The sequence below is a fragment of the Balearica regulorum genome, chromosome 2, assembly GCF_011004875.1.
Source record: "Balearica regulorum gibbericeps isolate bBalReg1 chromosome 2, bBalReg1.pri, whole genome shotgun sequence".
Taxonomy (NCBI): domain Eukaryota; kingdom Metazoa; phylum Chordata; class Aves; order Gruiformes; family Gruidae; genus Balearica; species Balearica regulorum.
Window position 1 is genome coordinate 166,067,871 of NC_046185.1, and position 27,306 is coordinate 166,095,176.

The 27,306-nt window shown below is 42.8% G+C and overlaps 2 long non-coding RNA genes across 5 annotated transcripts in view; both read right to left on the reverse strand.

Annotated features, from left to right (window-relative positions):
- The window catches only part of LOC142600638 (uncharacterized), a 184,167-nt gene that overhangs the window by 98,327 nt on the left and 58,534 nt on the right, over positions 1-27,306 (reverse strand). The gene's annotated exons all lie outside the window — the stretch shown is intronic.
- Positions 10,295-27,306, reverse strand: part of LOC142600637 (uncharacterized) — a 37,590-nt gene continuing 20,578 nt past the window's right edge. The window contains exons 6-7 of one of the 3 annotated variants that reach the window (XR_012834234.1): positions 12,201-12,387; positions 10,295-11,287 (exon numbers count right to left, since the gene is read on the reverse strand). This is a non-coding gene — a long non-coding RNA (uncharacterized LOC142600637). Of the gene's footprint in view, positions 11,288-12,200; positions 12,388-17,144; positions 27,118-27,306 lie in introns of those variants that run through there. The other 2 variants (XR_012834233.1, XR_012834235.1) reach the window with 2 other exon arrangements.

Consider the following 27,306-nt stretch of genomic DNA (forward strand, 5'->3'; position numbering starts at 1 on the left):
TATACCTTCAGCTTCTACTTCAGCATCATAAAACCAAAGCCCAAGCAACTGAGCCCTTGTAAAGGCAGATTTGCAACCCACTCCTACCCCAAGTCAAAATATTTGTTTAAAGGATGCTAGAATAGGATCCCAGCAAGAACAAATTCTGGCTCTTTTTCTCCCTTTATGCAAGGGCTCTCTACTGTGTCATAGGAAGCGGAGTAGGAAATTCATGCCTGTAGAGAACTAGGGAGATGGGGAACACTGTTATTTTTAGTGATTTTATAATTTTAATCTCTCTGTTTCTCTTATCATTTTAGAGAAACAGAGCCCTCCCATGTATACAGCCTGCATACACGAAACCATACAAAGAAAGTCTATGTCATTTTGCACAGACCGAATGGTATTTGGGGAAAAAAATCATGATTTTAAAGCATGTTAATAGAGCATCTAAAGCAATAGGGCTCTAGACTGGCATGATGCTCAGAAGCTCTATGTCTGTATGAATAGAAATAACTACAGCTGGTCACACCCCAGAAATACTACTTTAAGAGGGAACTGAAAACTGAAAGCTCAAAATTCTTAATTTTTCATGATCAGCCATAGTCTAGGTTTTTTTCATGTTTTGTGAATTTTGCAACAATGTCATTATTATTTTTACAAAAAAGCAGGATTTCATTCTAACAATACGTCCTAATGTTTAACTGAAAATTGGAATAGCAATTTTTCCAATTAATGTGACACATATTTCCAAGATTTCATTTAATTTGCAAGAGAGAGATCAGCCTTTTTTTTATCCTCTCAGATAATTCTTCCTCTTTAAGCTGTTTAAAAAAGAGAGAGTTTAAAAAGAAAGAAAGGAGTCTAAAGTCCATTATGCATTCGTAAGCCATCCAATAGTCTCCAGCAGCAAATATGATTGCTTAAATCATTCTAGTTAACAGAAAACAATAAGCCTGTTCTTTGAGTCTAGGTGAACTGCATAGTGACTGTGAAATAACAAATATACTACATAGCACCTGAGCATGTAAAATTCGCTGCAAAGAGAATGGGATTTTTGCACAGAGTTGATTACAGGTGGAAATTCAGAACCTGTGCTTTTTCTCATGGTTTCTCTCATGTAATTTTTCTCACACTTGCAGAAACCGTGGAGCATCTCCTATTTTACATCAACTTCCCCCTGACCTTTGCAGGACCTCGGTCACCCTTAGCAGTGGTTCGCCCTGGTAGGAATCTCTTGAGTTCATCTTGGACCCTCTAGCTAACAAACTGCTGCTTACAGCAGGACGCTTAGACATAGACAAGGCTTCCAGTCTCTTCTGCTCTCTTCTCTGGTCACATCACACTGGATTTTAGCTCCTGCAGGCCCTGGATGTTGTCAGCACTCCTCGCATTTAGTATTTGGGAAAATGTATGGGACATTCTTCTGGATCTGGTGTAACAGGCATCAAGAATTGGACTTGAAGGTCTACGTGCCACCCTATGCACTCTATGCTATGAACCCCAGAGCTCCATATGGGACATTCACTAGGGATGCAGCATGTTTCACATCCTTAGAAGGTGCTGGTCTCAGTCGACCTTTGCTCTTTTATTTATAGGTAACCTTTTCTCTTTCCATCCTCACGTGACAAGATATGATGACCTGAGAACATGAGGAAGTGACCTATGTTTCCCACAAGTACACACACCCTCTTCGATACCAGCAACTCAATAGGTTTGAAAGCTGCTCCTGCTCTGGGCAGGGAGCAGAAAGCTGAAATGCCAGCCTCTGGTGGAGTAGCTCATTCAGTGCTCCTGGAGCAGCAGATGCCCTTCTGGTAGTCTAGAGCTCCTTCTGCTGGGCACACAGCTTCATGCCTGGGTCCTGGCCTCCAGGTCTGAAATTTGAGATTGTACTTTCCAGTTTCTCACAAACTATCAGACAGAAAGCCTAGGTTTTGGGGTTCTCCTCCTTCTCCCATACAAAAATAATCATAATATCACAGCTATACTGCAATTAATAATTTTTTTACTTATAATTATGGCATTTAGGTATAATTTTTCATCCCCAGAATATTTAGAAGAAAATGAGAATATTCCCTTTAACCACTTCAAATATATGGCCAAGTCCAGGGAGCAATAGGGCAGCTGTTTAACAGCTGTAACTGACAAAAAGAGGTAAGAGATGCAGAATATCATGGCCAGCTCACATCATGATGAAGCTCTTCTTTTAGGTGCTGAAAGCTCAGTGCATCTCTGATTCATTCCAGAGGCCTTAGTGGAATTCCTTTATTAAAGACTTTACATGCTCACCCTTGCATTGGCATTATTATTTATTATAGCCCTTATTACAAAGATGTCCTAGTGTGCCGATACATGAACACATCGACCCCAGAACCAACTGCCTAAAAGGCAAGGAGAGACAGAAAAGCAAACCCAGAGGGGCTGACGCCCAGCTCCTCTCAGCCCTCCTGGCTCACACTGTTGCTGTTTTACACTGCCGGTAAGTTATGTGCTACTGACAGATTCATTGCCAGCTGAGATTAACACCACCGAAAAACTCAGCCATCGTTTTGGAGGCTGAGTAGGAGGGTACAAAGCTTCTTTCCCACTCTCCTGCAGCAACTGAGCCTCAGGCAGGTCATGTTAGATACGGTCAGATCCCCATCCAAGATGAACTGGTGGTGAGCTATTGATGTCAGCTCCAGCGCAGTGTTACACAGCCCAGAAGGAGCAATAAGAAAATTAGTTTTCTCCTGATACATTTCTTTTCTTGCTTTTTTTTTCTCCCTGAATAGCTATCAATGGCATCTGAAGGTCAGGAGCTGTGTTCCCATGGTGCTTACTGCATTCAGCTGATCGCTGGGGACACATGGCCAGACTAGGTCTACTATAGGTCTCTGCCTGATTTATGAAGAACAAAAGCATTGCAGCTGCCAAAGCTAATCCTGAAAGTGAAGCCAGTGGAAGGCTTGCCGAAAAAAGCCTCTGCTTTCTGGTCAAGTGTGTGTGAGCAGGCTCGCTTGCTTTTTATTTTGACTTCCCAAAGTACTTCCTCTTGAGATGATGCCTGTCCTCTTCTTGGAAGAGGAAAGGAAATGACAGAAAGGACAGAGTGAGGAAAAAGTGGAGCAAATGGGACAAGGGTAAATCTTTACTGGCAGATCTGTAGCCATACAATACAACCTCTCCAAGAGAGCCAGGTGCCACTCTTGGCACTGCCACCACGTGACTTTGGGCAGGTCATTTTACTTTGTCTTTGGAAGGAGAGCTCATCACTGAGTGCTGTACTCATGGAGAGAAGAATATCATTTCCATCCCAAGAGGGCACAATCAGTATTAATCTGATTAATCTTCCTGTGCCAGTTTATGACGTCTGCACAGTCTTTCCCATCCCTGTAGCAGAGATGATAAAAAGAAATGGTTGTCCAGTCCTTCGTTTAGCGTATTAGCTTCCAGAATTCAGACTAGCAAAAGGGACTACAACCAATGCGGTTTGTCCTCCCTCTATAAGTCCAGACATATCTGCTGGACAATGGTAGCAGGATTTTTCAGATCACTGCTCTCAGCGTTGCGTTTCCTCAGTATTTGATTGTTTTTCTCTTCCAAAGAACTTGAGGTGTAGGATGGCAAGTATCCATGTGTGGGGTTTATGTGCTATTTCCCCACAGCTGGATGTGGAAGAACATACAATTCTCTAACACATCTGAGTGATGGCTGCACTCAAACTACCAGTCAAATATCCTGGGTTGGAGACAGAGGAAAAGAGGGAGAAACAGATACAGGCAGATGAATTCCAAGGTCTTCACAAAAATTGTGTCCATTCATCGCTAAAATCATCTACCTGAGCTTCTCCTACCGTCTGAGTTAACAGCTGCTAAAAAAATCCTGTTTGAAACTTGTCAGCTTATAAATGAACCTGCCTCCTGCTGTGTGCTGTGGGCTGCAGGTGAGCTAGACTAAATTAACTGACAGGCTGAAGATCTTGCTCCAAGGCCCAGAGCCTGTTGGGGCTTTAGGACATAAAAACAGCCAAATGGGTCAGACCAAACATCCACCTAACGCAATATCCTATTTCATAAAGTTGCAAATACCAAATGAGTGCAAGAATGCAGGGAGCGTATGGCAATGCTTCCATCAAACGCTCTCACAGTCTATAACAGTTTCTGCCTTTGGGACTTCTTAAGCTGGACATGATTTCTGTGCATTTTGTACCTTTTAATGGTTTTTCTCTTCCACTGGTTTCTTTAGTTTCCCCGTGAACTCATGAAAACTTTCTGTGTCTAAAACACCCAGTGTCAGGGAGTTGCAAACTCTCACTACCCATATAGCGAACCCATATTCATACCCAGCTATAAGAAACCACCTTATTCTGTTGGTTTTGAACTTGCCATCTGCCTTTAAATTTCTGCATTTTGGAATGAAGTGAGTGCTTCCCTTTGCTTCAAATGGAATTGAAAAGGAAAAAAAAAGTTCCCCTGAATTACAGCCCATTGGGGGTTTTGGAGGGGTGGTGGTGTTTGGTTTTTTGTTTGTTGTTTTGTTTAGGTTTGATTTGGGTTTTGGTTGTTTTGTTGTTTGTGGGGGTTTGGTGGTGTTTGTTTTTTTTAAACAGGCCATTCTCCAATGTACCAAGGTCATTTGAATTTTAATCTTATTTTGGAACATAACTTGCAGTCCAGAACAGCTTCATGTCATCTGCAAATATAATAAGATACTTCCCTCTTCCACAATCCCTGTCCTGAATGAAAGTGAGAATACCACTAGAGCCAGCACAGATGCCAACATGTCCCAGCTTGAAGTATCCTTCCATTTTGACAGCAAACCCTTAGTAGTTACCTTCAAATACAATTTTATCTCTGTTGTTCTTCCTAGTTTTATCTGGGTCTTATTTTTCTTTCTTGTTTGTACAACATGTGAAAGTGTCTGGAGCCTTCTTACAGCTAATATCTCGTGCTTCTCTGCCATGCCTAAAGCCTCTTATGCTGTACTTATACTGAACTAAGAGCTCTGAGAGCTTCCCTCTACCACAGATCCAGACAAATATGTGTGACCATTTTGTGGCCCAGAAACCTCCTGGAGTGGAACAACTTGTCTCCCAAAACAGACACATGTCAACTACCTCCTGCAAACGGTCCCTGAGTCACACTAATTCCCCACAGTCTGCCAGGGAGATGTTTTTGTACCAAGGTACATTCTCAGTCATGGTTAAGTTTATGTGTTTAGATGTAGTTTTCAAATACACAATGTTGAGATTCACCATTCCCAAGTGCTTTGGGGGGGGGGAAAGGAAGGGAAAAAAAAAGTCTCATTAACCTATGAGTTTGTTAGAATGTTTTTTTTCCCAATTCTAGGATGAGTTCATACCCCTTTATCATCAATGTCAACTGTCTAGCCTCACTTGATAGGACTTAGTCAGCTTTCCTTACAGGTCATTGCTGAGCGACGCTGCTCCAGACCACCTGTCTCCCTGTGCTTCTGTGCTGGGCTGACAGCAGGAGACTCACCAGGCACAGCTCTGGCTTTTCCCAGGGTATGGAGAAACACCTGACAAGTTGCATTTTGGGTAATGTGATGGGGGAGGCCCCACACTGCTCATCTGATGGGGAAGCAACACAGTTAGGGGCCTGGAGAGTGTGTCCAGTCACAGGGCTTTGCTGGGCAGGAGGACCTCAAGGAGCTCTTCCCACTTATTATTATTACAGCATAGTGGTCTCATTCTTCCACAGCTTCCCAACTAGGTGTCCTGGATGAGGTCAATCTGTGGGTCAAGGTTAGGGGTGACCTGGTGCATCAACACTTTCACTGGAAGGATGGCTGCCCACTAATTGCAGGAGGTGCAGAAGCCAGTTATGGAAACTCTCATACAAAACCTGTGAGACTTTACACACAGACTTAGATTTTGCACTCTGGCTTAGCTAAACCTACTTGTACGATGTTCTTTTTGGAAGTACTGTCTATGAGTAACTGTTGATCTTGCCGTAGCCCTGGACACCACTTGTTTACTTAAACTTCCCTTGGGTGAGGTGACCTTCTTGCATATCAGCAGCAAAGTTGACAAGTTTATCTCTTGCTACTGATTCGGCCCTCCATTCTCCTCACAGGCAAAATCCTGTCACGCGCTGTGGAAATCTGTTTAGCATGACAGTTTGTCCTCCTGCATATTCATCATCTTTGGCTTTCAACTGCTGTGAAAGGAGGTTGGAGGAGCAAGCAGAAGATAAACACCTTTCCGGGTGGAGGGAGCCTGATGTGGTCTTCCTTTGCTGTTCAGGTCTTGCCATGCACCAGTCCCTGATCATTTATCATTTCTGCTTTGCTCATCATCTTGCACTGGGCTTAAAGAGCAGAGGAAGAGAGGATCAGGAGCTTCAGCTTTCCTATTAGCTGCCTTAATTGCCTGCAGGAGGTGAGGTAGACTTGCAAACTTCAGGTGTGCTTAAAAAAGAACTGCATCCTACCAATTTATCTCTATTACACTGGAGCATGTCAAGACTAGACCTTAGTGCTTTTAGTGAGCAAAGCACTGTACTCTGTCACACTGAGATGAACCCTTTCTGCCTCCCTTCCTCTGTGGCACTGATGAAACAAAGCAAAAAACCACCCAAACAGATGTCAGTGGCACAGAGGTGCTGTGGGTGATGCTGAACTGGAAAGCAAACCTCGTAGGTGAGCTCTTAGAGAGCTCCCAGCAGCCAGAGTAATCCACTGTCCTTTCTTCTGTCACAGAGACCTACATTTAGGTAGCTGGATGGCCTTATCCATGCCAACCAACTATCCCCAGCATACAGCTTAAAATCTGGGAGAAAAGTCTTGGAATTGACCTGCAGATATATGGGGTAGAGCCCAGTTGTGCATAGTGTGACCTGTGTGCACCCCAGGCATGCTCCGTGGCAGAAATCTTTCTCCTTCACCTCTGGCATAAGAACCATTATATCAATATCTCTTTGACCCTCTTGAAGCGTTTGTGTTGTTGGTACCACAAAGAGCAGCATCAGTTTGGTGACAAAACTATTTTTGCCTTCAGGGACTTGTAGTGTGGACCTGCAAGAGGTCCTCAGGATGGGGCTGAGGGACTCAAAGCCATGGAGTTTAATAGCAGGAGCTTGCTGCAATTTCTGTGTCTTTTATAGGACGTTATTATATTATCCTTGCCTTCCATAGGGGAAAATAGAGCACACGCATCTGTTCGTGGCTCCTGGGCTGCTGCTGGCTAGTCACACCTCAGGGAATACAGACTTGGTTTCCTGAGTCCTGGCACATTGCACCATCCCATGGCCATACAGCTCCTCCAAGACAGGTTTTCAACCAACACTCAGGAGCCCTCTTGGGTTTCAGGCTCTGTTTTCATGTCTGAAAGGCTCCGAAGGGAGTGTTAGCTTCCCAAGCTGAACTGGCTCCCATGTCTTGTGGTCATTTTTAATTCCCCAGGAATGGTCTCTGATGGCAGAATTTCTAACATCCATGTGAACAACTTCTCACTTTCCCCACTCTGGTTTTCCTGTTTGCGACTTAATTCCAGGCAGTTTTTCCTCAAAGCCTACATTTCCAAAACCAACCACCTTAGGCAAACAAAGAAGAACCAAAAAACAAAGAAAAATTTCTCCACATTCAAATCATCCTTTTGGCAGCCTTTCAGCACCATTGCAAAACCAAAATATCTTTCAACATTACCAGCCAAAGACTTTCTTAGAGAGCAGCACTATTCCACCACAGGGATATTTTGCACAAAGACAACTCACGTAATGGGTTACAAATGCCTACACCGAACAACAGGGAACATGGGGTGACATGGGATCTTCCAGGGTAACTTATATGTAGTCACCCGTACTGGAGATGTTAAATATTGGGTAAGACAGTGCCTTGGGAATGGATTTTTGGGAATCCAGCCAGTACAATAATGGAGCCTACAGACACATACAGCTAAGCCAGTGGCTGTCTGCTGTAGGGTAAGATAAATCACCCTCTAAACTCCACCAACTGATTAGATCTCCATTAGATGTGTTGGGAGCTAGAAGCCTAGGTTATACATAGACACTGATATTTTTGACAGGGCATAATTCAGTTTGCATTTTAAGACGTGTTAGGTGGAATTTAGTTATAAACGTAAGGTCTACTGAAAACTGAGATACCCTATAGTATCTACGGCACCCAGACAGACCTGGCAGAGGGGACACAGGATCTACACAAGGCCTGTGCCCTTCTGGATCAGGAGGTGGGAGCTAAGTGGGGTACACTAGAATACCTGAAAGGATGATAGAAGTCAAACTTTGAACTGAATTAGGTGTCTTAATGTGTTAAATACCTGAAGTTAGGAAAGATATCTCTGTATATTATCCCAGGCAAGATGGTCTTTCTGGTAATAAAGCACAGATAACCCACCTCCAAACCCAAGGCTCATATCCAAGCTGAGAAGAAGCCTCACAGCTTGAGCCCTAACTTTGCAGTTTGCAGTGCTATGTGAATCTATTAGTTCAAACTAATGGCAGTGTGGTTAACATTATCTAATGAAGGGTTCTTAGCCAGTGGACACTGGAACCATAATTAGATCCAACCTCCAAAATTAATTATGCTATCTGTAACTACAAATCTTATCTGCTACTGATTAGCATTCTTGGCACAGTATCAAGCAAAATCAGGACTATGTTCTGCTAAAATAACAAAAAATTGTAGCCCAAAAACTAAATTAAAAAAAAAAAAAAAAGTAAGGCATAAGGAAAGAATATCAGATGATGAATTCTTAGATGTATAAGGTGGGCTTCAAGGTTTCTGAAGGAAAATCTGGAAGGCATTTAGTATCACCCTGAAGCAGACATCTAAAATAAGCCATATACATCACTCTGTGTTCCTGTTCCTCTTGGGTGACTCTAGAGAGCCACGCTTGTCTAGCTCAGACTGAGACAGCTAATTCTCAGATATTTCTATTAACTAACCTAGCAGATAGCCTGTAACTTCACCCAAATAGTCCTAAGAGAGTTTTAAAACCAGATTATTATGGATATGTTACCCTTTGATTTTAGATGTTATTTGGGCACAGCACAAATAATGTATATGTGAAAGAAGGGAATAAAGCTCAGAAGTAAACTTGAGTAGTCCTCAAGACACTGTTGAGCGCTGACATGGAGCACTATACCTATCTCTGTCCACTGTAACCCCAAAAAGCTAATGGTCTAGTTAACATGATCTAAAGGAATAGTCTAGAAAAAAATAATGATGACAACAGTTTGCAATGATGGTAGTTGCTCCTATGGAAAGGAGAGGGACAAATTTCTCTGGTAAGGACAGAAGAGGTCATAGGCTTGGAAGGCATTTCTGAAAACTCAGGTGAGATACAAGGCTCATTATCTTAGTGGCAGAGCAAGACAAGAATTGAATTTGATTGGCAGCAGGGAAGGGAAGAGTATTTATTATTGGCAGTTGTAGAAGGCTAAAAAAACCCCCCACATCAGGAATGCTTAATCCAGCCTTAAACTAGATGACTTCTTGAGTTTCTTTCCAGTCCTCCTTTTCCATTTCCTTTGAAATGTCTCCCAGATGGCTGGTCTGCCTTAATTTTATTTTTTGCTGACTCTCCTGATACTGTTATTTTTTTCTGTTTAGACCAATATATCCCAAAGGTGTCTTTTAACTAAAAATGCATATCCACAATCTTAAATACATCCAAACCATGAAAATAGTCACTTCTTTTCCACTTCATTGAAATTTCTGGCTCCTGCTAACTACTTCCTAAACACAACTAGCATTAATTTAGCATTTTACATGGAGGTTGTGTAAGGAAAGTGTTTGGAAAAAGAAAAGGTGTAGCCATTATCAGGCTTTCCTAAAGAGATATTTTAAACAGAAGTTATTAAAGGTGTGGCAGATGATGTCTTAAATGATTAGGTTTGGGAAAGAGGGATTTTAAGCATGTGTATAAATTTTATGTGTGTCCAATCTACGTGTCACTTGAATTAAGGTTTAGTTCTGGATTCTCTAGGAGACCTAGATGCCTGCAGCAGAGATTGGTTGTGTGTAGTTCTCCTCCCCATCTAAGAAACCATCTGTAGAGGACTTACTAAGCTAAAAGTTGGCATAATAAAATGCACTCCATATGGTGGTTTAAAAGAGTGAATCTTTTTATTTTAAAATGATTATTTATATGTAAAACAATTCTCATAGAAAATTTTCAAGAAATACTAATTAGGACAGAAACAGTAAGGTCTGCTGCTCTCTATCAAAACAGGAAAAAACAAACAAACAAACAAACACACACCCACCCAAAAAAAAACCCCAAAAACCAAACCAACCCAAAACCAAAAACCAAAAAACAAACAAACAAAAAAACCCACAAAAAAAGGCCAAACAAATGGAGCTGGACAAAGACCCTAAAGATTTCTTCTGAAAGAAACCGGATAAAAAGTCTTCATTGGAATCAGATTTTAAGTGAAGAGCTCAACTCACGAATGAGTCAGATGCTGAAGCATAGCCAAGGAGGCTGGGTTTTCCTTTAGTTTTGTTTTGCCTTGTATTCTTGTGCCCTGAAACTAAGGTACAGCAAAGCTCCCTGCTTGATAAGGAAGGCAATGGCATCATGGCTTTGCTCACCATGACGGTCAGGGTCAACCTTACTATCTTCTTCAGGACCAGACTATCAAGTAACCAACTTCTCCGCTCAACCCCTTTAAGACTTTGGGCAACTATGTCAGTACAAACAAAAGGAATTGGGCCCCTGGGAACCCAGAGGCTTGTAAATGATGGTTGTTGGCATAATGGGATGTGGGAAATAATTTGCATTTGACACAGGAGAAGGCATCTGTTTTTCGTTAATTGGGTAGCAAGGCAGGAAAGCTATCAGATGTGCTAATTTGCTGGTCTGGCATGTGTTGAGATGGGGTACTGAGGATGTTCTTGGCACTGTGTGATGAGGAAAACTTCCTAAGTAATTTCTGACTCAAGGCTGTTTAGAAAAGGAAAAATTTTGATGTTTTTTAAGGTGACAGTTACCTAAATGGTGATATTAATGTGGAAGTGATGTAAATATGTATGAGTTGGTATTCAGCTACTGAAAATAGGGTTTGTGAGATAGATGTCTTTTAACAACTGTCAATGAATACATAAATCCAGTAGTTTAGGTATTAAAAGAAGATGATTTGTTGAATTTTACTCTTAGGACATCTTGAGCATGTTACTTATCTTGTTTTGCAGGCCAAGAAGGTGGAAAGTCTGAAAGGGATGGGAAACTCCCAGCAAGGTCTTGCCTTGTATAAGTGCTTCTTTCCTTTGGTTAACCAAGATCACTAACTTTGCTCCTTGATTTCTATTTCACCAACAGTGTCATTTTTGTAATAATCTGAATTGAGGGTAATGGTAAGTATATTTGTCAAAAATAGCAACTATTTAACCAAGCATCATTATCGGTTTAGGGTAATAACCTTCTACTTTCAGCAACACCAGTCCAAGCTTTAATTTCCCCTATTACGGTCAAAGAGAAAAAAAAGGGGGCTGGTTTAGATAGTGATTCTTCGGATCTGATTTAGGTATTTGTTAGGAAGAGATGAACTTCACTCTTATTCCATCAGCAGTACTGACCATGATGACTTATACCTCTTAAATATGCAGAGTCTAGTCTGACTGACTTATTTTCAGGTATTTGCATGCACTTAAAAGCTGTAACCACTTTATTCCTCAATTTTCTCCTGAGAAACTAAATGTACTAAGCTCTACACTAAAATACCTCTGATTTATCAACATTTTTCTTTAAAATAGACAGTATCTTGGAAAGCAAAAATGCAGTAATAATTGTGACTTAGACTGAGTAGGCAATATTACATTGTACTGTATCTCTCCTAGGATTTCACTGGTGGTTTCGTGCATAGCAGCTCCAAATAGATTTAACTGGGTGAAAAGGGAACTCTGTTCCCAGACTATTTTTTATTTAATGATATCCATTAGAGTGGTGTCATTTTCAAAGATAACAAATAAACATAGTGGCCACTAATTTTTTTTATTAAAATGGAAACTAAAGAACCTTTGTGGAAGTCATTCAGCAGATATCATGCTTGATAGATGATAGCTGAGATTTCACAATAAACTGCAGATCTAGGTTCTAGGATCAGTTTTACTAGCATTTTCCAGCGTGACAAATAATATAGAGTGGGGGATCTTGCATATCTAAAATGTCCACCTCTGCCAGGGTCCTGAGTACACTAACAGGCCTGAATTGCACCAGCCAGCCCCACCTGGGATGTCCACCTTCTGCTCACCGGTGCAGAAGCTCTGTTTAATTTGAGTGAGAGCATAGCCCAGCCTGGGCTGTGGTTGTCCTCAGCTCATGGCTTGTTCTGGCCTAATGGAGAAGCCCTCCCTTGCTGCTCCCTGATGTCTTCATCCATGATGGTCATCTCAAGCTCTGGATAGCCAACAGAGACAAACTTGCTCTTAAATGGGCATCTAAAACAGTTCAGACAAATAGAGCTTTGTCATATATGATTATTTTTCCTCAACAGACCATTCAGATGCAGCTGTAACTTTTGGCAGATGGAAGTAGATGAAATACTTCCCACATTTTGAAAATGGCCAGAGGACCGAATCAGTGCATTCTACTTAATAAGTGCATTTTCATCAGTTGAGTCACGGTAACAACCCATTACTGCATTTTCAGTCCAATAGTGTTGTCAAGCATGATGTGTTTAACATAAGTCACCAGCAGAGAGAGAGGCTAAGAGCATACATTAAGTCTGTTTCTATGATTGCAGCAGTCTTTCAGCTGGAGGATCACACCATTTAGCAATTTGCATCTTAGCTTCACTCAATAACTGTGAAAACATATCCTTAGCCTGTTTGAAAACTGAGTTTTTCAGCACATAGACTCTTTGTCACCATGTGTCCTACAGTGCCCTGATTCTCACCTGAGATTGTTTTTAAAAATAAGGAGGTGATCCTCTTCTGATCAGAAGCAGAGCTAAGCAACAAGTGGAAATGTGGGCAGGAGTCTAGCACAACCACAGCGAGCAACGAAGAGCGGTAGATGTGCAGGATGTCCCCCCACAGAGGAAGGAGAAGAGGTCAGAAATGATTAAATGATTCCTCCAAAATGTGCTTCACATGGCTAATAAATGTCAAAGTACTATGAAACATCATGAGACATGGAAAAGGAAATGGACAAGATATTAAATACTTGGAAAAACAACAAAAAAAAAACCACTTCACTGACCCAGAAGCCACCAAGGCAAGCTGTTTACACAGTATCTGAAAGAGAGATCTGTTGACATGCAGTGGATACTGTGACACGCTGCCTTTTACGTGCCACTTCCATGACAAATGTCTCCAGCCTTTGGACTGTTCCCAGCAAACACTCCGGCAGGAGGGTAAGGGAGAATCTGTGATGCTAAAAGGACTAAACAATTGGAGGAAATGCCTTTGAGATAGTTCCTGGGGAGCTTGGCTATCTTCTTACCTAATAAAATTAATTTCCCTGGCCTTCACATGTTCACTGAGACTGCTTTTCTCCTGGCACTTTTCCACATTTTGGGACCAGTGTCTAAATGGTAGTCATGCAAATAATTTCCCAAAGAAAGCTCAAGCCTGCCTCCTGTCTTTCCTCAAATAATAATTTCCTATTAAGTCAATGAGAATCCAAGTCTGAAGTCCTTTCCAAAAGTAGGTGATGCAGGAAGCTGCTGTCACTAATATACTCCAGCATCTGTAGCCACCCGTAAATCAAGGACCCCTACGGCTACAAGTCATGTCAGGCAATGCTGGATCCCTTGCCTGAATAACTGGGTCTTCAGATACATCTGGGTCATCTGAAGGCAGCATTTTGGTGCACCCAGGAAAAGGATTTGAACTCACAGTATAGTCAAACACGACCTACTTAGTGGGAGTACTTCTGTGATTTGTTAAGCACGTATGTCCATTGAAGTCCATTGAACCTTTCCTTTAATCAGATAACCAGAATTTGTTATGAACTTCCACTAAAGTGATATTTTAGTTCATTGGCCATTAGTTTTTTGTGTTAGTTCAACCTCTAGCATATTGGATAAACAAGGTTTGAACATATGTCACAAACCTTTCTTGGAACCATCTAATGAAGACCGTTCCCAGATTATGTTGAAGCAATTTGTAAACAATAGGATCTGGGTTCTTTTCCTGCTGCCACCTTGAAATTATGAGCCATAGACTGACATCCAAGATATTCTTGGAAAGGTCAAAACTTGTTACAGGATTTTAACAAAATATGACTTAAATCCAGCTTTGAAAAACCATTGAAATGCTGCCTAGGTCTGTCCATTTGAGTTGGCAAAGACATGAGCACACACAATGCACACATCATAAAAACTGAGGCATGTGGAAAGGCTTATTCTTTACCAATGTCTTGAGTGGGGACTGTTTCTACTTTTGCTTCTCTCTGTAGTTGTCATTTTCCCCAGAAAGTAATGGTTTATATTTGGAAGACCATTAGATTCTGTAGAAGTTTCATTTGCTTATCAGTTGACATATGTAGCTAACAGCTGAAATCATTGGGTCACCATGCCCATGAAGATCATGGAAAGATTCAAAGAGGAATATGAAGTACTAATATTTTTCTCGCAGTTTCTTGGATTATATTGTAGAAAGTCAGCTTGTCCAGAATATGGAAATGAGAAGTGACTGTAACAGCTGAGTATAGGGCTGGGATGTATTCTGCCTAAGTTCAGCTGGCTAAGTTCAACTACAAATGAGCTAGACACTTTTGGTGTGCTTCATAGTCCTCAGAGACAGGTAGGGTACAACGTATCAGATTTACTCTATTTGTATAAAATAAATCGATCTTCAAACTCTCTACCAATTGATTATTTCTCTATTGAATACAATGTTTGTTTCAAATCTGTCTACATTGTATGTTGAATATAAATACCGTTTGGTGTACTTTGATCATGGCTGTAGTTAGAAATAGCAGCTCATTTCTTTCTGCCTGGTAAGATAAATGTTTGTAATTACAAACCCCAATTTTTAATGCTGTATGGCTGCATTACTGAACAAACTGAGCTGCTTCTGAGACTTTTACTTGCTTTGCAGAACTACTGATGGGAAAGTCAAATAGAGTATCTGAACTGAGAATGTGAGGCATATGGACTGTGTAACACAAGCTGTTTGCAGGATGTAAAGCAACTCACACTAAACAGAAGTGACTGCTGAACCACAGCCAACTTTTGAAGTGAAATCTGCCTTGTTTGGGTTTAAACATGGAAGAAGAGCGTTTGGGGATAAATGTGAAAAGACAAATGAGTTTTAGGAACCGTGTATAAATAATATCTCCATCCCACCTCTGCATGTTCTCATACTCAAACAGTAAAGTCATTAATAAGAATATATAGGGTGACTAAATACCTACTCTTTCTGCCTTACCCTCTGGTGTGCAGGGAGAAGCAGGAGCTCCCTGGTCTCTCACTCAAAGTGCCAATGCACCAAGGGGATAACTGCAATGCACCTGTAACCATTTGCTGACTGGCAACCATCTGCCTTGGAGAAACACATCCAGGAATCCTTGAGGTCCATCTTACACACACACACACATCCAACTTGCTTAGCTGAGAAGTCTAAACCGCATTTTTATGAGTGTACAGTCTGTCAGGAAAACCTCATAGCAGATGAACTTGCAGGGCTGATAAAGGACTACCAGCAGAGGAACTGATGAAGCCTTAGGGAGCCGATGTGTGGGCTCCCTGATGGCTAATGATCACTGAGCTCACTCTGTAGCCTTTCCTTAAGTGGCGTAAAATACCCCAATCCCTACCTTCATCATTTTCTGTTATTATGGAATTATTCGAGACATGTTCTTACCCTCCTCACCCACCATTCTCACTCCCAAAGGAGAGGTACGATCCTCTTGATTTGGCAAATATCCAGCATTTGGAAGTAATACTCATGTGTGAAGCTGATAACTGGAGAAAATAGAAAGCAAACAAACAAAAAACCCACAGATTAACAGTTCCACCTTGTACTCACCTCAGTTCTTTTGAACTTACTTAATGTTAAACTCACTCCCTTTATGGACTCTATTTATCATGGACTTATTTATTAAAACACCAGCCTGTACTTCCTTTCCATCAGCCCATCTGCTGCTAGTAGCCAGGGACATAAGAATGGCTGTGCGGGTTCAAACCACAGACCCATCCGGCCCAGGATCTTGTTTCCATAAATGGCCAGTACCATTTCTAAATGCAGATGCCTCGGAAAGAGTGTAAGGATACACAAAGCACGTAGTGATAATTCTCCAAATATTCTCCCAGCCTCCAAGAATTTACAGCTCAAGTACTTCCTGAAATACAAGGGCTGTCTTTCTTTTTAATAACTCTCCATAAATGCAACCTCTATGAATTCATCCACTTCACCCTGAGCCCATGTCAACTTTGAGTATCCAAAAACATCCCGTGGTGAGGAGTTCACATCTTAATTACACATTCCCTGGTCTCTGTAGGACTTAACTGTAGGTGTCCTTCCTCTCTATTCAGATAGTTAACCAATAACTTTAATTCCTCAGGGATTTTGATGAACCTTTCCTGGAGCAGTTATTAGAATACTTCCAAAAGTGCTTGCAGGATTTGAAATCCTAATTACAGGAAAAATCAGAAACAATGTGGATGGTATTCATGCCAGCAGATACAGCCTCCAAGAACAATCTCCACTGCAGACGTCCCTGTCTGAGATGATCACCCTGAGTGTTCAATGACAACACAGACTGCAGAGTCTAGGACCTGCTGTCCTCATCTCCTGCTAAAGAAGAGGAGAAGATTTTTCCTTAAAATGCCTTCTTCCATCCTTTAATCATGAAGGCAATTCAAGGTGATTGGCTCAGGTTATGATGTTTAAAATTCAAGTAAATCCCACCACAGGTGTTTCGAGGCAATGATGACTGAGATAACTCTGACAAAAGACCCCACAAATAAACCAAAAGCACAAATCAGAGTGTTGTAGGAGAGCAGTCATGTTTGATTTAAGTTTTGGAGTTCATCTAAATAAAATATTTCCCTTTCAATTCTATACCTACTGTTTGACCTTCTCTACTGGACAAAAGTAGGGGATCAGGTTAATATGTACCTGCACAGTATAAATTCAGCTGGCACTTGTGGTCTTTCCATTCCTGCCATAGATGTCTGCGTGAGACTCATCTGCCGGATCCCAGCAGCCTCCATGCTTCAGCAATCGGACTGTTAGACAAGCAGGAAGAAACACGTGGCTTTGAGCAAAAAGGGCAGATAAACAGGGGTAGAGGAGATTTACACATGCTAATTCTTGGATAAACATCCTCATTTGGACTCTGGTCTATCAGTTACAAGCTGGAAACCCTGCCCTGCCCGTAGTTCAGGGCGAAGCTTCCCGCTCATGTCGACTCCTTCTAACAGAAGTTGTCTCCACCGTCCTCATGCTTATTGTGTGCAAGAATTAACATTAACTCCATTGCATTAGAAAGGAAAATGGGCCATGGAACAGGTAACTGTGCAGTCCATCAGCGCTAGTGCTTTCTGAGCCCAGATTAATGCTCGAAGACTGGGCTGCATGAGTGGTCTTGGAATACTGGTCCAGTTTAGCATATTTATCAGAGATCATCCCCTTGTGCCACAGCCAGAGTCAGGTGGCCATGCTCCTGCATGGCTATGACCTGTCAGTCATCCAGGCTGGGTTCATGGACTCACGGAGCAAATATCAACTGCAGCTGCCTTACACCTTCCCCAGCCTTTACTCTTGGTCTCTCTCCTTTCTCATGTCCCAACACACTGCAGTCATCTTCCATCATGTTACCAGCCCTACCACACTCTTAAATACTTGGGACACCAATGTTAAAGCAACCCTTTTCTGTTTTTCTATTTTAGTCTTTCTTGCCATCTGTTAAAAAAATTACGAAACAAAAATACCTCTTAAGTGTGATGTCCTGCATCCGCATTTAGGCAGTGGAATAACAATCAAGGTTTAGCACCAGTGCAGAAATAGCCTAGCAGCTTGTGTTGATTTCAGCTCAGATGGAAATCAAGTTGCTTGTTTTCTCTGAATATGAACTTGGGAATCTGGCCTAAAGCAGGTCTTCGCTTGTAGAAGGTTATCTGTCCTTTTCAGGCTTGGGTAGAAATATAACCCTCATGAACAATTCTAGCTTGTGTGGTTTAGATAGTATATTATGGTATGTCTTGAAGAAGAGATACGTAGTCCTCTCCTGAGCATTCTAGGTGTTATAGTGAAGAAGAATATAAGTTATAGGATGTAGAACACATCACATACGAATGCTTGAGCACACTGCAACTTACAGTTACTGTGCTCAGGTCACTCACTGAACCCAAAATCTGAGGAAGGCGACTAGTAACCAGGACTGTCATCTCCTCCCAGGAGCAAAGGATCAACTGGACTTCAGTGGTTCGTTAAGGGTGTCTGTACTAGAGACTGAAAGGGCTCAAGGTCAATCCTATCACCCCAAGGGCAAGTGGCTTGGTAATTCTCACACCTGCAGAGCTGATTTCTCTTTCTCACCCCACAAAAAGGGCAGTTGTGTCCAAAGCAGAGAGTCCCTTTCTGGCACTGAGTCCTGTATGGGGAAGTGTTAGCTGGCTCCGGCCAAAATTATGCCATATATTATTAATATAGAGGAAGTCAGAGGGCATGAGGGAAACAGGGAAACCATGAACTATTTAAAAGGATATTATGTGATTCCATTACATCACATACGCCCCCCTCTTTCTGCTTACATATATTCATTTATTTACACACACACGCGCACACACATGCAAGCATACATATACATACACAATTACATGTATATTAAATATAAGTGCAAATAGAAAACATTCTGTGGAAACTAGGTACACATACATATAACACTTTATGTATATATACACACCCACACACATATATATAAAAGACATACATATGTATATACACATATAGAAATGCACATAAAGATGTTGACACTAAATCTTATGTGTTTTCTATTAGCTAAATCTCAGCCACAAACGTTCTTTGAAGCAATATTCCAGTCTGGCTATGACTAAACAAACTTTTTATCCTGCAAGAAAGGGAAAAGAAAAAAGAAAAAAGAAAAAGCTCTATTCTGTTAAAAAATAAATAAACCAAACCCACCAAAACTTATGGATGTAAAGTCACAGTGAGGGAGGAAGAAGATTTGGAACAGAGCCTGCCTACGTGACACGGAATAGCAGGTATCTTTGATGGACAGGAGCACACAGTGCCAAAGTGACCCCTCCTGGGCTTTAACGCAATGCTGGCTGGGCACCGTGCCCTCCTGCTGGGCTGCTCTGCTCTTGCAATGCTCACTGGGAGCCAGCGATGTTCAGATGCATCATCTGTGCAAGTCAGTAAAGGTGATTTTGGACATTCCCCCCCCCCCCCCCCCCCCCGCATCGCATTAAGCAGCACCTCCTCACCTGCAGTGGCTACAACAGCACAGGGTCTGACAGGCAGCAAAGCTTATTTCACTCTCCTGCAGCTTGCCCCCCCCTCCTTTCCTATGCCTTCCTGAACAAGGTCATGGGGAGATGATAATAGCCGTATTGCAGGAAACACAGACACATTTTGCCTTTTCCTCCCTTCTTGGGAGCCAGGGTGTGCAACCGTCATTGAAATGATAAGTAGTCACACCGAGCTGCCTCCCACTTTGACTTGGATTCTGCGGAGAGGCTGGAGCAGAGCCAGGAACACAGCAAAATGCTTTAATTTCTCCGAGAGGAGAGGGACATGAAGGTGGGAAAGGAAGGGCATTTTGGAAAACACATAGCACCACAGTGTTCTGCTCTGGTCACCAGTGCAACCCTTAAACACCCATAGCTCCGGGCCCTGCTCAGGCACAATGCATGTGCTGCTTCTCCCCTTCTGGAGGCTGTAGAAGTCCCTCAGCTCAAGGGTGTAGGATTTATAAGGCTGACTGATTGTGAACTGAGTTTCATGGCAGGCCCGAGGTGATGTTGGAGTAGATACCATTCCTCCCTCTGCACGCAGCTTGCATTGCCAGGTTAGCAGCAGAGGGGAAGATATGAAACACGTGGAGGAGAGCTAAGCCATGGTGAAAGGGGCACACTGGCGTGGTGCCAGCCAGAGGCCAGAGGTGTTGCCTCCCTCTATGTGATGCTCTGAAGAGCTGACCTTAAAAAAATATGATGGTGTTTCTCCTTGGAGGGAGACTGGTGTCTCCCAGAAGGAACCTGGCACCTCACAGAGAAGATGCCAGTGCTTTCATTAAAAAGCTGCAGCTCTGGCACTCTCTTTCAGGTCTCTGAGAAGTGCAGAGCACCCCCGGCACTGGACGTTCATTACAGATGATTGAAAAATGGATTCAGAGGAATCATCACGAGCCAGAAGGGTTCAAGTAAACAAGGTGTCAGAAAACACCAGCTTTTTCCACCTGTCCCCACCCTTTGCTGACAGCCCACAGCCATGTCATCACAGGGAATGGTGTCCAGATGCATCCTCCTTGCCCAGGAATAACAAACACCTCCGAGGCAGTCTCTTCTCAAGCCTTACAAGGGCAATTCCTCATGTGAGTGTGTGTTTCCCTCTTTGACTCATTTCCTGTTTTGCTGCTGAGGGAAGAGAGGCACCTGGTGACTGGCAAGTGCCAAAAGTTGCATCTTTGGGGTTTGGGGGAGGGTTACTGGGTTCCCTGGATCACCAGACCTTTCCACTTGCCAGAAAAAACACCACCTGATCTACTAGCAAGTGGGGCAGATGCTCAGGGGGTTGCAGCTCTTTGCAACCTGCTGGTGTGTGTCCTAACCTCTGCAGTTCCTGGAAGCCCGATACCCAAGGTTCATGCTCCAGATTGTGCAATAGGATAACATCTGTCACACCACAGGGTGGGGTGGCACCCCCCCCCATACAGCGCTGGGAGGAGGTGATGGGGAAACCCACCAACTAGAGATGTGTTATCCTCCCCAGCGCTGGGACATCCGTCTGCCAGCCCTCTGGCAATTACGGTTAATATCCCTGAGCAGAAGAGAGGAGCACCATGACGTGAATACCCAAATCGAGGACGTCAGTGAGGAGCATATGGTGGCAGATAACAGGGTGAGTTTTATGCTCAGCGTAGGGGGCATCACGGACCTCCTGCTGCAGCAGGGAGGCAGTTGCTTCTCCTTTCCTTCTGCAGTGACAGGAGCTACAATCACATCTCATATCATCCCTGACCCTTCATGGACACACCAGAGGAGGAACAATCTCCAGAGAAAAGACTGTCACAAAATAGCTTCCTCTCCTTTTTTCATCTGTTATCAAAATACTCCCCAGCAGTGCTGGTGGACTCAGCTTGGATACCCATACGAGGAGCCAGGGGTAAGGCAGAACCAGACAGGATGGCTGTTATTAAAAGACTGTCCCACCATGTGACTCCGAGCAAACATTCTCCAAGCCTCCCGAATAACGGGAGGCTGTTAGTGCCAGCTAATTAGCAGCAAGCTAATGGTTCGGTTGCTGGAGCCCCTGGCTGCAAGTAAATTAAGTAAGAACAAAGGAAATGAAATCTACTGAACAGAAAAGTTATTGGGGGTGGTAGCACAGGACAGTTCCAGGAATAAACTTAATAGGCTTAGTAGTATTTAGGTGTAACTAACAAGAGCAGAGGTTCACATGCTGCTTGCTAATTTATTCCATCCTCTTGACTGAAGGCAAAGAAAAGGGACAGAAAATGAAGAAATCCATGGAGTGGAAGAAAAGCAAACATTAAAATGTCTTCAAAGGCAAGATACGTTATTTCAAGCAGTATTTAGATATTTACAAACAGGTCTTCAGGGAAAAGTGAAGCAAGATTGAAAAGGATGTAGGTTATCAGCTTGGGCACAGCTCGAGGAGTCAGAAGGTATGGAGTCAGCCTTCGAGTCTACTGTCCTTCCCTGCAAACCTTAAACAAGTCACCTAATCTAGCCTGTGCCTCTGCCACCTTCTGCTCCTGTCCAGCCTCCTTGCAAAGACCTCTTCCATGTATTTCAGTGGAGAACCTGACCATTGCAGTCGCCTCCCTTGGGGAAAGCTTTTCTGTAATCCCATTTAGTTTGAAGCTGGTGTTTTCAGGTGGATTTCTTTCCCCCTTCTTAGCATATGTGTTTTTTTTAAACTGTAATAAAAAGAGATATTCTTGGTGCTGACTTAACTGATTTTGTTTTTAAGCATCATCAATCCTTTTTATTCATAATTAACAGTCTTCTTGAGACCATTAGCCTTTGTAAAGCACTGTGACAGGACAGAAGTGAGACCAAGGCCCAAGTGCTTTAAGCAACTTAAGTTCCTGACTCCCCCTGGCATCCAGGAGACCTTGGTGTTCAAATACTCCTTAGAGTCTGGGTCTGACAGCTTAACGGAGGGTTCCAAGTCTGAGGATGTGAGGTTAGATCCATGGATCCTTCCTCCCTTTTAGACCACATGCAACTAGGGTCTTCAACCCTAGAGTATTTATTTTTTCCATGATTTATGCCCTTGCTCAGGTCCAGAAAGAAAGGATACTGCAGAGATTGGACAGGCAGCAGCAGTGCACTACCTATGCTTTGAATCTTTCTTCCAGATTCTCTCATTTCAACGATCACATATCAAAACAAAATCTTCTTGGAAAACGCATTTAGCTGAATTTTAGCTGAACTTTCTCCAACTGCAATATCAGGGTGAATTCTCCTCTTGCATCTCACACAAGAAAAGGAAAGGGGCATTTCTGTGGCAAGATGTCTTCAGACTGAAATCTGCCTTGGACAACTGCAAATTTTCAGCCCAATTTTCACAGTCAAATGAATGATAAATCACCAGGAAAAGGTGGAATTTACAATTTAGATAGTAAGTTGCTTGTAGTAGCAATAATGTTAATAATAATAGCAGTAATAATATATGGGCAGTTATAAAATCATGAAGAATAGAAATATATTTATTTGCTTTGTTCAGAGAGAGAACCTGTGATTAAGTCTAGTGGCCTAATGAGTTCACAGCTAACAACTAAGCTATAGTACCCGTCCGTGTGCATAGTCTTCAGATGTATGATGTGCTCTGGCTTAGCTAACTCTTAATGGGAAAGAGGTGAGCTTTGACCTTGCAGTTGGGGTGGTCAAAGAGCACACTCGCACAACCATGTAACAGATGACAGTTTTAAGCCACATTATCTGGATTGTGTGTTTGAGTTCCACCTCCTCATGGTGAAACTCACTGCTGTAGGTATGTGTGGTTACAACTCAGTCATCCTGGTCTGAGAAGGTGGGGAACTGAAACCACTTTTCGCAACAAGAAGTCACTAAATCTGAAGGGTTTCAGTCTTGTTTCTCAGCTCAGTTGACCTACCAGCCATGAGGCCTGTGATTATATGATTACCCCAGACAGCACACTAGTCTCACCCTTTTCTATTCTATGGGAACATAATCAATTCCTTCTTGCACATGATTAGAAAGGTCCCAGTTGCAGGATCTTCACTGGTGGTACAAAACCAAAGAGTTAGAAGTGACCCCCTGAGACTTTCCTGCAATGTCCATCCTTGGCGCTGGTTGCAAGAGAAGTCATTTTTTGGTTTGTGCATGGAACCTGCAGTGTTTGTAAAACAGACAGCTTGCAAAAAGTAGATAGAGAGTAGATAGCAGGTTACTGAGGCCACTTACAGTCCTATTTAAGTCTCATGGGCTTCATCCTTAGTTCTTCTAATTTCTGTGCACTCCCTGCCATTTCCCCAGGCCCAAGCTGGGTTCAGGTTGTACATCAGTCTTATCTGGCCATCAGATCACTTGATGACTTCAACCTGAATGTCAGGAAACTTCTTACACAGTGTGAATCTCACAGAGCCTGTGAACTCAGGTCTCAGTGAATCTGCTCTGTGTAGTGGTGTGCTCCTTAAGGGTAATTGATGATGGTGAAATCATTATTTTTTTTTCAACTTGTGGTGCTAAGTACACCCTGGTTACCCTGGTTCATAGCCATCTTTTGCTCAGATTGGGCAGAGGATGGACTGGAGGTGAAGATTCACCTAAACTTGGTTCACCTAAACACTGACATGGCAGACTTCAGAATGTACCATACAATTCTCCTGTTATTAAACGATTTTACAGAGGGAATTCAGCAGGAAGAGGAGGACACGCAGGATTTAAGGCAGATCATCTCTGAAGCTAACAGTTACAACTGAAGAGGTAGCAGTCTGCAGATGTTCATCACAGCTGTCCAGTTCTTGGTTCCTAACTCATAGCACAGCTATATCAGGGATTGCCAGCACATTTTGGTTTTATTCTGTCCAGCATTAATAGGATTAGTTTAAATTACTAATGAAACTAGTTTAAGCAAATCTGCTTGACTTTAAGCTCACATAACCCATTAGGTTATCAGTGTAAGAGATATATTTGTTAAATGCATTGGATGGAAATGGTCATCTTAAATCATTACAACTGGGTCCACAGCTCATCTAAAATTTCAGGACACAACAGATTTCTCTGCTTTGAGATATGGCAGGATTTTGAAGTCTTTAAAGTAGACTCTTCTCCCTGAAGTCTTGCTGAGGTATTGGGTAAAGGTATTGGTAGAGGATGGTGGCTACTTGGGGTTTAGGAGGCCTTATATTTGTTTGATTTTTGTTGCTGTGAGAGTTTAATAGAGGTAAAACCAAAATCAAAATCACTTATCAATCACTTATCAATCCACCAGTCAGTGAAGATCCCCAGGATCTCCATCCACAAAGACAGATCATTCTGTTCTGATGTCTACACATGGATTTGGGTAGTTCTCCTTAGTCATCCAGGCTGGAAATCATTGCCCTCTCTACTTAATTTCTCAAATAAAAGTAATTCTCTTAAAAGATCTCTCATTCTGTCCTGATTTGTGTTGTTTTAATTCTGGGGAGAACCCCTGGAGTCAGTTTTCTGCCCATGGTTAAAGCTATTAATCACTCTGTGCCACAACTTTGCCGTGGACACAACTTTGCCAAGGGCTGGGAGATAGACACTTGCAAATAGACCAAAAAATAATAGCACAGGAGTCATAGAAAGCTCTCCCAGGTGATCCTGAAGAGTGCAAGACTGGAGGGATTCACCTCTGATACCTATGAGCAAAGTTGGTTGGGCCGGGACAACATTGCAATGAAAAAGATGCCAATTCAGGGTGGGCTCTGAAGTTTGAAGACGTCTTCCCCACAGGGTCCTGTATAGATAAATCAATACTCTCTGCCATTATACAGGTTTCAGCATGCCCTCCTCATGTGTGATAATTTACTTACTGATTTAAGACATGAAGTTTCTTTCTGTCCTGAACTGTCTGCCAAAAAGGGACAGCAGTATGGGTGTCCAAGAAGGCAAAATTTTTACACAACAGGTTGTTTCCCTGCGTTGTAATAGATATTCTACATCACATTTTTCCTTCTCTTCTGCTCCCAGATGACAAAGGCTCCCCCTTTGCAAGCTGCAAAGCAGCCCCTGTTCAGGAATGTCATTACTAGAGGGGCTTTAAAATAAAGCAGGGCACACAAAAATGTGATGACTTGTCAAAAATGCAGGCTGCAAGGTGTTTAAGGCATGAATTTCCTCTTAATGAAGCCTCGCTGAGGGAATATTGCATTCAGCCGAGAGTGCGAGCGATGATGTATCACAAATTTATGGCCGTCCCCTAGTGTTTCCCAGAGTGAGGAAGGGGGCATGAAAATAGCCACACAAGGAAGGTCTTGTAAAATCACCGCCATTCAAGCCGTCGCTTGGCCCTCAGCCATATCTGTCAGGGGTTTTCAGAGCATTGGGGTGCAGCACAGCTCAGCAGGACCACCAATTAGATGCAAAACCTGTGTGGATTTCCCCTTTGGGTGGGCAGCCCACAGCTGTTTTGGGTGGATAGGACATTGCAGAGGGTTAAACACCATCATGGGCTGCATTGAAAAAGGAGCATGAAGGAATGCACTGAAAGACGTTGTCTGTCAGAAGGTTGCCTCCCCCAATCCCAACAGTCACATTCATATCTTCTACCCCAAAATAAATGGCCTGTTACTTCCATCTGAAACAGAACAGAGGTGATGGCTTCAGCAATGGGGGATGTGAAGTCTTCCCCTCTCTGCAGATGGGCAAAGCAATGGTCTGTTTGAGTTGGAAGAGTAAGTCAGTCACTATCTGTCACTGGGGCTGGTGCATGCATATATCAGGCATCCTGCAAGGTCCATCACCCAAGTGGCCCTGACTTGGGGGAGGGAGAAACCCCTTCTGACTTTGTTTCTTTTAGCACCCCTCCACCAGGGATCCACCATCCCTGGCCAGGTAGGGTTTCTTGGAAAGCCAAATTCAAGTGTAAACAAGTTTGTGCAAAATTTCCTCAATCTACAGGTAGCTACAAGGTGGGTATTTCTATTGCTTGAGTGAGCAGGAATTCATTCATATATGGCCATGTCAGTCTAGATTGACAAACCTGGCAGTGGTCAAGCTTAGATCAGATGTGCTATTGGTTCCCACAGTCCCTGTAGCTGGACACCAACCTCAGGTAGCGTTGTGGCCTCTCATCTGCTTCATGCTCCACACACCACTCACAGATGTTCATTTTTTTTTGACAATTGATCTTATTGCATGTGGGGGGATTTACAGTGTAGGAGAAAGGCTGCATTTATGGGAGGAGAAGGGGAGAAGTGTTTGCTTTGGCAGAGCACTGAACACAAAGGAGTTGCTTCAGAAGACACCTGCTGCTTTGCCACAATCATGCAATAAGATATTCTCCATGCCCTCCTTCTGGAATAACCCTCAAAAGCAAGATAGAATGCAGGATGGTACAGAAAAAGAGGTTGAATTTTGCAGGATTCACAGAACTGGCTTCCTTCCTGCAGCCTCATCAGTGATTTCCAAAAATGTGTGAGGTCAGAGCTGGGACTAGCACTGATAAGGATGTGACTAAACTTGTCTGCACAGGTGGAGCACAGAGATTGATTTTCTTTGGGTTGCATTTTCTAACTGGCTGCGTTTCACCACTGACGTCCCTCAGGAAGCGGAGTGTACACTTTGGACCATGTTCAGCACCATTTGGCGTCAGCAAAGTTGCAATAGGGACAGCTTTGGCCCCATAATGCTAGAAGTGGCTCCGCAGCCTGTTTCTTTGACTATTGAATAACCTTTCTTTCCATGCCATTCTTCTTTAAGGGGGCACAGCTGTCTTGTGGTGCCCGGAAGCGTGAGACCATCATGGGAGATGCAGGTCATTGTAGAAAGGAGCATTGTATCTCTCTTTTACCTAGAGGCACACCGAGGTACAAAGAGGTGAAGCAGGTCACACAGCAGGTCACTGGGATTAGAATTCATGTCTCTTGACTCCCAGCCCAAAACTTAATATGGAGTCAAATTTGACTTGACAGTATCCTTTTAAGCCTGGAATTTTACAGGCTATAAAAGTAAAATGATCAGTTCTGACTAGAGCACCTTA